Here is a 7914-nt window from a genome sequence, read left to right on the forward strand (position 1 = left end):
TTTATCACGGCCTTGGATGGAACTCGGTTGAGTATAAAAGCTGCCGTGTCTAGAGCATAGCCTCAAAGGTATGTCGGAAGATCTGTGTGACTCATCATAGATCGTACCATATCTAATAGGGTACGATTCCTCCTTTCGGATACACCATTCCACTGTGGTGTTCCAGGAGGAGTGAGTTGGGATAGAATCCCACACTCAGCTAGGTAGTCACGAAACTCATGGCTAAGGTATTCTCCACCTTGATCTGATCCAAGTATCTTAATACTCTTGCCAAGCTGATTCTGTACTTCATTCTTGAATTCTTTGAACTTTTCAAAGGATTCTGACTTATGTGTCATCAAGTACTGTTACTCTCCGCAAGTGTACGGAAATGTCGCAAGTAATATAAAAGATTATCGTATCCACAGGGACTGGAACAAGCACTAGAAATATCTCAATGCGAATTAGCTAAACAACTATCCAATCGTTTCAAAAGCAAAGTAAAGGTAAACAAATCTAGTCTTAAAGATCAACAAACAAGAGTCTAGTATTTTGGGTTATGATAAAGGGAGATTCTAGGAGTTTCGATTTCTTTGTAAGATTTCTTGAATGTAAATGGTTCACCAATTCTTATCCCTCAATTGCCAACATGTAGAAAGTTGCCGGTTCCCTCTTGCAATAGACAACCGGCTAAGGACTGAGAAATGTATCTAAATAGGATTAATTAGACATGTACCTATGTTGTCCTTACACAGAAGTGCACCTATTACTATGCCTTCCTCGGATATCAACGTAGAAGCCCACGACTCATTAATCTATCAAGATACAAGAAGCTAATCATAAAATCCATCCTACTCTCTTGAATATCCCTATTCCCTCTTCAAGATTATCTCTCAAACGTCCTTACACGGGCTTGCACCTGTCACGTGGATCCCTCGGATGATCGAGTGAGAGTTTATCTTTACCAAGTCCATAAGAAATCCAAACAATCAATCAAGAATGAGAATTAAGCACAAATCACCAGTAATCATTCAAGATCTAATTGATACAAGCAAGTCAATGTCATTGAAACAAGAAAATGGCAAATCCATTAGAGATTACATCAATCCATCATACAAATACTCCCTTAATCCTAGAATACAAGATCTACTCCATGAATCTAGGAAGAAAACCCGAAGAAATAGAGATTACAAGCATTCCTTGAATCCCCCAATCCAAGAAAACAAGAAGAGGGAGAAAAAGAAAACTTATCTACAAAGAAGCTTCGTCTTCGGATCCAATCCACGCTCCGGAGTCGAAACCGTCGAGATCTCCCTTAGAATCGCCCAGAAATCCTCCCAAGAATGGGAGGAAACCACCAAATCTTGCTTTCTCCCAAAAGGGGAGAGATCCCCTTTCAATTCATGAAGAAGGGTTTAAATAGAGGAGGGAATCGGGATTCACACGGCCATGTCCAGTTCCCTCTCTGCCAACCTGCACGTCCGTGTGACTCCACACGGCCGGAACCCTCCTGCTCTCTGGAAATGCTACACGGCCGTGTGGTGCACACTGCCACAGCCTCCTTGGTCTCTGGAAACCTCACACGGCCGTGTAGATCCACACGGCCATGTAAGGCTTCTGCTCTGGTTGGCTTCAAATCTTGACACGGCCGTGCGAGGTTCACACGGCCATGTCATCTTCCTCTTCTATTGGTGCCACACTCCACACGGCCCGAGCTCCATACTAGTGCAGGGCCCTGTGAGGTACACGACCCGGTGCTTTCTCCCTTCGTCTCCTCCAATGCATGCCCAAAGATGTAGATTCTTCACCAAATCGACTCCTGTGTACAGAAAATGCACAAAAAGCAGATCTCCGAACCAAAAGAGTAAATATGCTAAAAGGAAAGCTGGAAGTATAAAAATGCATAGATCAAGCATGCTCAAAGTATGTAAATGTGCGTAAAAACATGCATAAAAGAGTATATAATCTACGCACATCAACTTAACTTTCTTTTAAACTAAAATTTTAAATTCATATGTTCTACAACACATTCATAAAACCCAGTGCACTTTCCTAACTCTATCAAAAAGTTTCATTAACGAGCATGATCATGGAAACAAGTAAAGTATGGTTCAAGCATAAGAATCTTGTGCGCAGTGTAAAAGTAACTCAACACCCTTCAAGTTTCAATCCATGTCCTAGTCAAGTCGTCATCAAATTTGAATTCCTAATGTTTCCAGTGAAAGACAAGTAACCAGTGATAGGCACTTACTCACCATTCACTTGGTTCATATTTCTCAACTAACCCAAGGTCTCAAAGGTGTGCTCAATCTCAAGGGAAGCTAAGCAGTCATTTCCCCAGTAACCTAACTCGGTCTCAAAGGGGTGACTTGCTAGATTCCACTCATGACAACTGTTTTTTATATCCCTTATTGTTCATTTTTTTTTAAGTGTTTGCATTGTGCAAAACTTATTCACAAATGTACTTTTAGCACACATGTTGGGATATTTTGATTTTTCCAAATGAGCTTTAATGATTTGAGTCTCATCCAGTAACCAAAATGAAAGTTGAGAGATCACCATGGAAACCAAGTACTAAGCAAACAAGATGAATCATGACTATTTCAATGACATCAACTATTCAAGCATCAAGCACAAGTGTAGTGAAGATAAAATCCTTAAGGTTGAACCAAAACTAAAACTCATCACCATAAGATTCTTAGCTTATTAATGCTTCCCAAGATAGAAAAAAGAACTACACAAAGTTTACTACTAGCATCATTCGAACATCATGAATCAAGACAATAATCGTGCTAACATTTCACTTGAATCCAAGAAAGCATATAAGTGAAGATTCGATGTTCTCAAATTTTTTTTTTTTTGCCATGATTATTTCAAAAACAAGCAAAATAAAGCAACAAGCAAAGAAAATAAGAACCAACATGAAAAACTACTCAAAAACTAAAAACTGAAAACCAAACTAAACAATACATGACACCCCCCCAGACTTAAACTTTTCATCGTCCCGATGAAATCAGTATGGTGGAGGAGGTGGAGGTGGACGAGGGAAAGGAGGTCTACGACGTGGTTGGCCAATAGGAAAACTAGGAAAACCTGGAATCTCACCCAAGGATCTATGATACTCATATAAAGCATCAACTTGTTGGCTAGTAAGCGTCATACTCTGCATAAAATCTCTCATCCTAGCCTGATCAGTATCATAATCCTGCACAAACTCAGCCACTTGACCTTGAAAATTCCTCGTAAACTGAAAATGATTTTGTACCTCCCTAAACTGATCATCAGATAAAGAGAAACGCCCCTCCAACATTTTTCGTTGAGAATCTTGCTTCTCATGAAGTGATTCTAGAGACGTACGAAAATCTGAAAAATCAAACCTAGAAGATCCCGTGCCATATGCAAAAGAATGCCTAGCATGCTCCATAAAACTAGAAGGCTGCGTATGTCCAGATGACGAGGGTTCATTATGTGGCTCAGTGTCTCCAGGTATAGAAGGGTTATCCTCAAAATCTAACTCAGAAATTACCCAATTAGCCCGGTTACGAATAGTAGTTCGTTCAGGAAAAGGAAGGGGTAAAGGAGAACCATTCCTCCTAGGAAACGCGAAACCATTCTCATCCCGAACGATCATTTTCATAGCAAGACATGTATCAATGTCAATCATGTCATTACCATGAATTATTTCCAACCCATCAACATCAAGATTTAAATTACAAGCTATTCGGGTAATCAAACCACCAAAAACAATTGATCCCGATGATGCCCTAGCTGATCTCAATAAGGTTTGAACAAAATGAAAACCAGAGTCAAATTCAACCTTATAAAGCATAGCCCATAAAGCATAAAGCTCTATCTTCTTAACCACCCCATCACTCTCTCCCCTACCAAAAATAGTTTTACTCATGACTCTATGTAGATACCTAAAGATGGGGTTTTGCATATGGGAGGCCTTAGCTCTTGAAGGCTCATAAGGTTGATCTAACCCAGTTATTGCATTCCAAAAATGATTCCAATTAAACCTTGGATCAAACCTACGAGGGCTACCGGTGGTTATTCCAAAACAAGAATTAAAGTCACTAAATGCCCATAGAAATTCTTGATTCATTAATCTAAAAGAGATTTTTCCATAATAATCATCTTCATTAGTAAAATGGACATCCAATGAACTTAAAAATTCCAAAACAAGACGAGGATATGTAGGCAAATGTGTGTACATAATATCACTCCAATCCAAAAACCCAATCATCAAATCTACATCTTCCCTAATTCCAAGCATATCAAGAACAGTTGGGTCCATATATCTAGTACACACTATCTTTCTATTGACAAGAATTGCAAATCTAGTTACTTGATCATCATTTCTGAACACAATATTGAATTCATTGTCATTACCTTCGTTGCGTGAAGTCCTTTTGCCTTTGCCCTTCACTGGTTGTTTTCCTTTGTCTCTTGATGGCTCCTTCTCTTTGTCTCCACTAGATCCACCACCTCCTTTGCGTAATCTCTTCAAAATATTGGACATCTTGATGAGTTTAGATAGGGGAAGAATTATCTAGAGTTGTGGAACTTCAAAGAACAAAAGATCTTAGGTTAGGAGAACAAAAGTCCAAGTCTTAGAGAGGAGGAGAATTGGATCTAAAAGATCTTGAGAGATTAGAGAGGAGTTTTTAAGAAATTGGGAGAGAAAGATATGTTTTGGAGAGTTGGGGGTGTGCGGAACACGGCCAAGATCTGGCCGTGTGAGGTAGGAGGTAGACTTTAATAGTTCTCCTACACGGGCCGTGTAGATCCACACGGCCTCCCCATCTTTCCTCTCGGGATTCTTTACACGGGCCGTGTAGATCCACACGGCCTCCCCCTCTTCCTTCTCTGGATTCCTTGCACGGCCGTGTCTGGGACACGGCCTCTCCATCTTTCCTCTCGGGATTCTTTGCACGGCCGTGTCTATGACACGGCCTATACCTTTTTCTCCTCGGGAGATCCCACACGGCCGTGTCTGGATGACACGGCCCAAACACCTCCCTTCTCTGCACCCTCTGCCTGGCCGTGTATAGCACACGGCCTGACTCCGTTTTGCACCCAACCTGAAAACAAAATCAAAAGAATGCATCAAACTAAAAGAAATTACAATACAAATCAAACTAACTAAAAGAACCCTTGGGTTGCCTCCCAAGAAGCGCTTGTTTAAGGTCTTTAGCTCGACCAAACTTAATCATTCGCTCCTTTTCCTCGCCCTTGGAGGACAGATATACTTTTCATTTCTGTTGGGAGATCTTCTCCCAACATCTTCCACCACATTGTCTCCTTCATTTGGTGGCCTTCCATGAGGATGGAAATTCCATTCCTCAAGTTTATAAATGCTTGTCCTGCTACAAGCATTTAAAAGAGACGAGACATGGTTAGAGATATTAGATAAATCATATTCCAACTTTTCCTTACCAATTACCAAAGAAAGCTTATGATTTTTGACATCAATTATAGCTCCAGCTGTAGCAAGGAAAGGTCTCCCTAATATGATAGGAATCCTAGGTTCCTCTTCCATGTCCAACACGACAAAATCTGTGGGAATAACATTCCCATCCACCTCTACCGGCACATCCTCTATAATACCCAAAGTGTACCTGCAGGAATGATCGGCAAGTTGAAGTGCCATAGTAGTAAGTTTAATGTTTTTGAGACCTAATTTATTACAAATTGAATAGGGAATGAGGCTAACACTCGCCCCCAAATCACAAAAAGCTTTTTCAAAAAATTCTTTTCCTATGTTGCAAGGAATATAAAAGCTCCCTGGGTCCTTCAATTTTGGAGAAGTGTTCTTCTCAAAAATAGCACTACATTTCTCACTAAGCGCAATGGTCTCGACCTCTCCTCTTCTTCTCTTATTTGACATGAGATCCTTCAGAAATTTAGCAAATCTAGGCATTTGTAGAATAGCATCAATGAGAGGTACCTCTACACAAATCTCCTTAACCTTTTCTAGAAACTTGCCAAATTCTTCATCCTTCTTGAGCATTGTAAGTCTCTGAGGAAAAGGGACAGCTTTGCTCTGATGGTTCAGTGGAAGAGTCTTTTCAACCACAATGGTACTCTCCTCATTAGCTTGAATCTGATTCGGTATAGGAGGAGGGAGCTCTTCTTCTTTTTGTATCCCTTTTGAAGCAGTCACTTGGGAGTCTCCCAAGGTCCGTCCACTCCTAAGCTCAATCCTATTGCAATGCTCCATAGGATTCACATCAGGTTTTCCTGGAAGTTGTCCTGGTGCTCTGGATGATGAGGAAGCTAGTTGGGCAATTTGACTATCCTGAATCTTTTGATGCTTTTCAGAATTATCCATTCTCTGAATGAGCTTTGCTATATCTTGCTTCATTTCATTCTGAGTTGAGATAATTTCTTCAAGCATCTTTTCAACATTTGACTTTGGTAAGCCTTGAGAAGGTAGATGTTGAAAATTTTGTTGCCCAGCTTGAAAATTTGGTCTTGCCCCCATAGATGGTCCTTGATCTTGATTATTTCTATAAGAAAAATTTGGATGACTCTTCCATCCAGGGTTATAAGTATTTGAGTATGGGTTGTTCTGCCTTTGATTGTAACTCATGATTGCATCACATTGTTCAAGTTGATTGATTTGTGCAGTGATAGCTCCCAATGGACATGAGTCATTTGCATGCTCTGAACTCCCACATACTTCACAAGATGTACTCATAGCATTGACCATATTAACACTAGTCCCCATATTCTCAAATTTCTTTGTAAGAGAGTCCAATTTTGCAGACAAAAGAGTGACTGCATCTACATCAAACTTCCCTGATGCTTTAATTGTTGGGTTTACAGAGGAATAGCCACCACTTCTTTCATTTGCCCATTGATGATGATTTTGTGCTACACTTTCAATGATTTCTTCGGCTTCATCTAAGCTTTTGTTCATAAGTGCCCCTCCAGCAGCTGAATCAAGGGACACTTTGGTATGATAATTGATACCATTGTAAAAAGTGTGCAACACTAACCATCTTTCCAACCCATGATGTGGGCATTGTCTGAGCATACTATTATATCTATCCCATGCTTCAAAAAGAGATTCTGAGTCAGTTTGCTTGAAGCTCGCAATTAAATTCCTCATATGAGCTGTTTTGCTTGGTGGATAGAACTTATCAAGAAACTGTTGCTCACACTGCTCCCAAGTGGTGATGCTATTAGGGGCCAAAGAATTCAGCCATTGCTTTGCCCTATCTCTTAGAGAAAACCCAAATAATAATAATCTAACTGCATCTGAAGGAACTCCATTCATTTTCATGGTACCACATATTTCATAAAAGACCTCTAAGTGTTGATTAGGGTCCTCATGAGGTCCTCCACCAAATTGGTTCTGCTGCACCATAGATATAATTGCGGGTTTGATCTCAAAGTTATTAGCTTCCACTGAAGGTCTTGAAATACTAGATCGAAAACCTCTCGCATAGGGTGCTGCATAATCCTTAAGTGGTCTATTTGCCATATTCAAATGTTCCTGTTCTTCAATTTGCCTTTGCAGAATTCTTCTTTTATGGAAAGTTCTATCAATCTCAGGGTCAAAAGGAAAGAATTCCCCTGCAAAGTTAGATCTTCGCATACACAAGAACAAGATAGCAGATAGCAATTCGACACAAAAAGAAAAATAGAAGAATCAAAAATGCAGAATTGAGTTTGTGCAAAAAGAATTAACAAGAAGAGAAAGTTATACAAAAAACAAAAAAAAACAGAAATCTAATGATTAGTTACAACTATGCAATATGAAAGGTAAACAAATGTTATGTTTAGTCTAACTCAATTGATAATTCCTAATGTTATAGCGCAGTCCCCGGCAACGGCGCCAAAAACTTGTTACTCTCCGCAAGTGTACGGAAATGTCGCAAGTAATATAAAAGATTATCGTATCCACAGGAACTGGAACAAGCACTA

The 7914-nt window shown here is 39.9% G+C and overlaps 1 non-coding gene across 1 annotated transcript; it reads left to right on the top strand.

The window, feature by feature from the left end:
- The first annotated feature begins 6992 nt into the window (after positions 1-6992).
- Positions 6993-7098, top strand: LOC121983592. Its single transcript, XR_006112625.1, has one exon. It is a non-coding gene; the product is annotated as a small nucleolar RNA R71 (small nucleolar RNA).
- The last annotated feature ends 816 nt before the right edge of the window (positions 7099-7914 follow it).

This window comes from Zingiber officinale, chromosome 5A, assembly GCF_018446385.1.
Source record: "Zingiber officinale cultivar Zhangliang chromosome 5A, Zo_v1.1, whole genome shotgun sequence".
NCBI classification, from domain to species: Eukaryota; Viridiplantae; Streptophyta; class Magnoliopsida; order Zingiberales; family Zingiberaceae; genus Zingiber; species Zingiber officinale.